This window comes from Paramormyrops kingsleyae, chromosome 3, assembly GCF_048594095.1.
Source record: "Paramormyrops kingsleyae isolate MSU_618 chromosome 3, PKINGS_0.4, whole genome shotgun sequence".
Lineage (NCBI taxonomy): Eukaryota > Metazoa > Chordata > Actinopteri > Osteoglossiformes > Mormyridae > Paramormyrops > Paramormyrops kingsleyae.
Genome location: NC_132799.1, coordinates 27,190,571 through 27,196,705, shown reverse-complemented (window position 1 = coordinate 27,196,705; position 6,135 = coordinate 27,190,571).

Here is a 6,135-nt window from a genome sequence, read left to right as displayed (position 1 = left end):
TCTGTAGTGGATACAGTGTCGCACTTTTGTGTCAGTTGAGCTCCAGTTTTATTTAGCGCAAGATAGCTGCAAAAAAAAAAAGAGATCCCATTTAACTAACTGTCATCTCCATTTCTACACAGAAACGTTTACCATTGCGTTTGATTGGAATGCAGGTGGCTTGTTCTTTTCCAAGTTATGCTGATTTTCACAAAATTAAAATGTAACATTGCTTTGTCAGTTACGTCACATTTAGTGATCCAGTGGATTTAATTACATAATTGATTCGGTCTTACTGGGGGTGTTAAATAATACAAATTCATTTCTCCGCGCGGATTCACTTATTGGCGATTATTTCTTGTAAAAGCAGCTGTACTTGGCATCAGTAAACTTTTTAATAATTTATTTAAAAATGCATTTTATTTCATGTATTGGTATAATAAATAGTATTAGTCTAATAAATTCGTCAGATAATATAGATTTGAAAAGAAACTTTAAAATAATTTTACAGAAAACGCGCCACCCAGTGTTTAATTCCAGCTCTGCAGGAGGAAATAACTCCAAACGAGTGAATAAAATGTCTTTAGCTAAAGCTGGAGACAGGTAAACCTTTCTCGTTTAAACAGTCACAGATCAAAGGCTCCCCAACAGCATCCCTCTGCAATATTCTACTTTCAGACATGTGTTGGTCTCATGCGCGTTCCTGCTGCTTGTGTCTGCTCCTTCATCAGCTGTAATTCCCTGTCACTCCAGGGCTGCCTCTTCTTGCCTGTCAGACTGACACTCCAGATTGGGGTAAACAGTCCCACGGCAAATGACCCTTGACCCCTCTAAGTAGGTCTCAGCGTGCCGACAGTTAACCTCAGCTGCATGACATTAACCTGAAGCGAGAAATACGGACCTCGCAGACGCAGCATCCATTCGTCGCCAGCTGTCACACTTCTCGCGTGACACTCACGCTTTCCGACTTTCACGATCATGCACGAAATCTTGTGTTATTCTATTGCAAACCTAAAATTAGCTACATGAAAAGCTTTGGGATAGTTTGCAAACCCTGCAGACTATTTACAAGGTAATATAACTGTCACATATATGTAAATGCGTGTACGTGTGTGCGCAGACTTGTCTCAAATTGAAAATCTCACGCCAGCCAGCTGACTAAAGCTGGCGACCCTCAATATCGATACTCCTCACTTAACAGCCGAGACAGGCGAGGTGACGCCCCTTGCCGATATTTCAAGTGCACTGTGGGCTACTGGTAGTGGGTTTGTGTCAAACATCTGTAGATATTTTTTTAATGTCGCCTTTGCACCATTTATAAACATGGATGTGCATAACTGGTACAGAGAAAGAATGATGGAAAGAATGAAAAGGGGATTTAGAGAGGTGTTTTGTGTGTTCACTGAGATTTGACTGGATGGAAAACACGGCGTCCTGCCCTCTCATTCTCTCTTTTTCCACTCTCTCTTTCTCTCTCTCTTGCTTTCTTTACCTCATAATCTTTCAGAACTTTTTACTGGAATAAGGTCATTATCCTAAACAGGGATGCAGCTCACAAATAGGAGGGTGTGAGAGAGCGGTGGGAGGGGGGGTGGCGGAGATTATTCTTCCCTTGATGGGCCTAGGAACTGTGTAATTTCTGATGTAAGCAGCCTCTGTTTCACTTTCGATCGTCGGTTTAGAAGCGTGGATTGCATTTGGCCGGGGGTTTTCGAGCATAACTTGTTCCTGGCTTGTTTGTCTGTCTCCCCTTTAGCAGTGTGTGAAAGGGGAAAGTCAGGACAGATTCTGAGAGTTATTAAAATTCCAGGCTTAATTAGCTCCGGAGATCCATCTCCTCTGTGTCCCAAAATGCAGTGTGACACTCAGTCTCCCCTTCAGATACAAGCATTGTGTTGTGTGTTCCCACGGACCACTTTGAGGGACTTTGAACAGGGAAAAATGTGTTGCTTTTAGAACAATGGCATGCATCGTCTCTCTGTCACAGCCCTCTTTCCCTCGTTTTTTTCCCTCCTTTTTCTTGTCTGTGTCCCTCCATAACAATGCTGTGTTACTGATTCCCAGACTGCAGGGACAAACAATGCCTATTGTTTCTGAAGTGACTCTCCTTTGCTGAGAAGGGGGCAGGGCGTGGTTTCCAGGCCAGGCCATCTTCCCCGGGGTGGGAGGGGATTCTGGGGGAATGGGCAGGGCTTTAAGTGACAGACATATGCATGAAAGACTGATGGATGATGCAGTGTTAGTGTCTATATGCGGGGGTCATGCAGAAAATCACCAGCCTCTCGATGTCTAAGGCAAATGTGGCAGTGGGGGTGGAAATACGTTAGCAAACAAGCAAGATAACTGGGGTTCTGTGTTAGCGTGTGGATATGCAACTCGTTTACTCATTGATCAAAATAAATGATAACACTCCACATTAACTGCACCTTCATAACGCCTTTATAATGCATTCATAGAACATTCATAAGCAGCATGTAAGTATACCTTAACATCATAACATACCTTAACAGCTTAATATGAATAACAAACATCAATCGATTATACACTGATAATGCTTGTTATTAAAGTATATTACAGCTGTCACATCTTGTTCATTGAATGTATTATGAATGCAAAGCTTTAAGACATATTAAGGAATATTTACATGCTGCTTATGAATGCATAATGAAAACATTATGAAGGTGCAGTTAATGTAAAAAGTTACCGAATAAGACATAAAGCATGACATCTTTATTATCATTGAAAAACAAAGAAATTCTGTGAGATTAAGAATAATGACTTAAAATTAAGACTGAGATACTGAGGGAACCCTTTTATGTGTTAATGGTCATGCCTCTCCGTGTGATCTGATGGTACTGCGTCTGCCGTGAATCAGAATCGTAATCTTTCCCTGAGACCGTGGTGTAAACAATCACAGAGATGAGGGACGGCATGTGTTTGCGGTTAACAGCCAGTTCGCCTGCCATGTCCGAGGACGGCGCGGTTCAGGACCGGCCAGCGCCTCCGTGCACAGGCACGTGCACGTGTCTGGGTAAAAACACGGGCGTGTGGGTCGTGGCTCGGGGGGGGCTGGTGCCCTTCCTGAATGGTCCTATTGATGCAGAGGTCCGGCTGTGCTGGGGGCCCCCGCTGGGTGCAGGAGGGCGGGGACATCCTGCAAGGGGCCACAGCTACATTGGTTTTGGGGCCTCTTAGTATTTCTGCTGTCAGAAAGCATGAATCCAGTGATCTGATTATTTGATACTAGTCCGATTTAAGGTAAACTGGACTAAATATAAGTGGACAAAGAAAAAGGCCATTTAAACTGGGATAAAGAATAAAAATAAAAAGCTGAGACCTTCCTTTCTAGTTTCAGGCAAACGGTACCATGTTTGTAGTCCCCAAGTGGCAAAATTCACAAACGGAATTTCATACGAAAACTAATTTCAATGTATATTTGTTCCAGAGACTCTACAGAATCCAACAATAGCCAGCTGGGTCCTAAATGTCCCCAGGTGATCACTGCAGTTGGACAAATGGGACTATAAACAGGTTAGAATCTTAGATCTCTGTAGGAATGTTTTTAAGGCTTTCAGAGCCAAAAACCAAGACAAAGCTAAATTAATACAGTATAATAAAAGTTAGTGGTTAGCGGCTATCATTAGCTATTTTTTTTTTTGTGGTTTATCGGTTTAGTGTCATCAAATTAAACTTTGCGTATTATAGGTTCCAATATTCACCATTTCAAAAGCAGGTATCATTTTAGAGTTTGAGAATCAGGAATTTGAGCAAAAAGTTTAGGTTTAAGCCTCAAACAGACCCTTCTGGGCTACCTTAGGACGTGGTACTTAACTTTAAAAGCTTTAGCAGTTACTCAACTCTATATGTTAAATAATCTACGGGGTAGGTGGGTAGCTCAGGGAACAATGCCCAGTAGGTCATAGGTTTGAATCCCATGGCCAGCAGCGTAATCATATCACCATTGGGTCAAACTCAGAACTACTCCAGGGTGCTGGATGTTAGCTGACCTTGGGAACCTAAACTCGTTCTCATCTGTATATACAGAACATGCATCTTTTATGAAGATCAATATGGGTTATGTGAAAGTATCCCCACGGGCATGAGTGCTGTTCTGTTCCAGTGAAATGGGCAAACGGCAGGTTGTGTGACCAACAGGTTGTTGTTGCTGCCCTTGCTGGGTGGTAGAGGGATGACACAGGGTGGATGCCTTCAGCTCACAGAAGCCAAGGTCTCGGCGAGGCACGAATCATAAAAACCAGGAGGCCCGGCGACGAAAGACAGTGAGATAATGTACAGAAGCCTGATTTGACGGGGAAGGAACACAATGCACAATAAAAAGACCCAGCATTTGTTGACAGTTCCTCCTCAGGAACAGGAGCACCAGCAATCAACAGCGGAGCGCATTGAAATCATGTTGAGTGAACAACACTGGTAGGGGGCAGGAAGGGGGTGGTTGTTTTAGAGAACGTACTTCAGAAGCTAGCTGATCAGACAGGAGTCTCCATAGACCCACATCCTGAGGGAGCGTGTGTCTGTAACTGCAGCACTGCACAGCTTCCTGTGCATCCTGCAGTCCATGAAAGCCGAGCAGGTACTCCTGCTCTTCAGTGCCACCCTTAAAGGCTGAGCGCTCGTAAATCTGTCACAGACTACATTTAGCCTTGGCATCCACTGCGCTGTGCGTTCTGTTAAAAGCGCACACTTTGTAAAGAGACGTTTACTTGACCTTTAGGAGAATTTAAGAGGAATGCCAACATTGTTTTAAGATAAACAATTGGCAGAGCCTGGCAGGCCTGAAATGAGAGTGTGCCTTATGTAATGAGATTCTTGAGGACAACAGGAGTATCAGTAGATATGCAATGTACCACTTTGTAATAATAATCATGGAGATCAGATCTGCACAAGGAGGGCTTCTGCAGATTCCTACAGCTGTGCCTCCTCAGTGGAATATACCTCCAGACATTAACCTATTCATTTTCATAGTAAATGAGTATCTTACTCACCTATTGAGCCAACAATAACAGTGAAAAGATGGCAGAGAAGAATCCCACATCAGGTATGTGTGCATCTGCTGTGTTTGTTTTATTTACACGAGACAAGCCATCACACCTTCTGAGGAGCAGAGAGAGGGGACCCCTTTGCGAAGGCACCTTTGTGTTTAGACAGCTGACTTTGGGCGGATGTTACACATATCTGTAGGCTCTCGAGGCCAAATTAATGTCGATCTTATCTTGTTCACAGCAGGCAAATAAAAGTCAAATTCCATCTGCCTCCAACCTGTGGATGAGCTACACTCTGTTTGGTGCCACTTCACAATAAGGTTACCCATATAAAAGGTTTATGAATGGTTTATAATCTGGTTATTAATTAGGTTGTAACACTTTGTAAATTATTAATAGACAATTTTAACCAAGTTATAACACAGTTTTCTTTTTATTAATGAGTTGCTACCATTTACAAGTGGCGAAAGGGAGCCTTATTGTAAAGTGCTGCCCTCTGTTCTATCAAATAACCTTGTTGTCCTGTCCCCCCCACCCCCCAACATATTCGTCCGAGCTGGTGTTCATCATGCAGTGTGTGCTTTGGACTGCAGAGGGAGGCTAAGTGCAGAGAATGTCCACGCGTCCTCAGGGACTGTGCTGCAGAATGCCCTGGGGAGCAGGTCCGGCGGGTCGCCCCGTGGAATTCAATCGACGGTGGGAAAAGGAGATGCAGCCGCCTTGCGGGTCCCTGCATGCCCGGATCTCACGGCATCCACCGGTAACAGGTGTAAATAAACATTCCTCCTTAAAAGTCAGATATTGGTTTTTTTCTGCTTTATATCTCTCAGCATGAATGGGCTTCGCTTCTATGAATGCACAATGAAAGTCTTTAAAGCCTTTTAAAAAATTTGTTTCTGTCTTGAGTAAGATTTGGCAAGGCCTCCTGACAGGCCCGCGTCTATCGAATCATCCTGCGCTGTAACTGAACCTGCCTCTGGGGGGAATTTCGGAAAACCTCTAATGCTTTCTGAAGTCTCGGGGTCCTTGCGTACACCCGGAGTATCATAGTGTCTCAGTATCGCGTAGTGCAAGGAAGAGGAGCCATCAAAGATCAGAAGATGGTACCTGCCTGTGCACATTTGGCTGGAGGACACCACTATATGAGCGCCTGCAT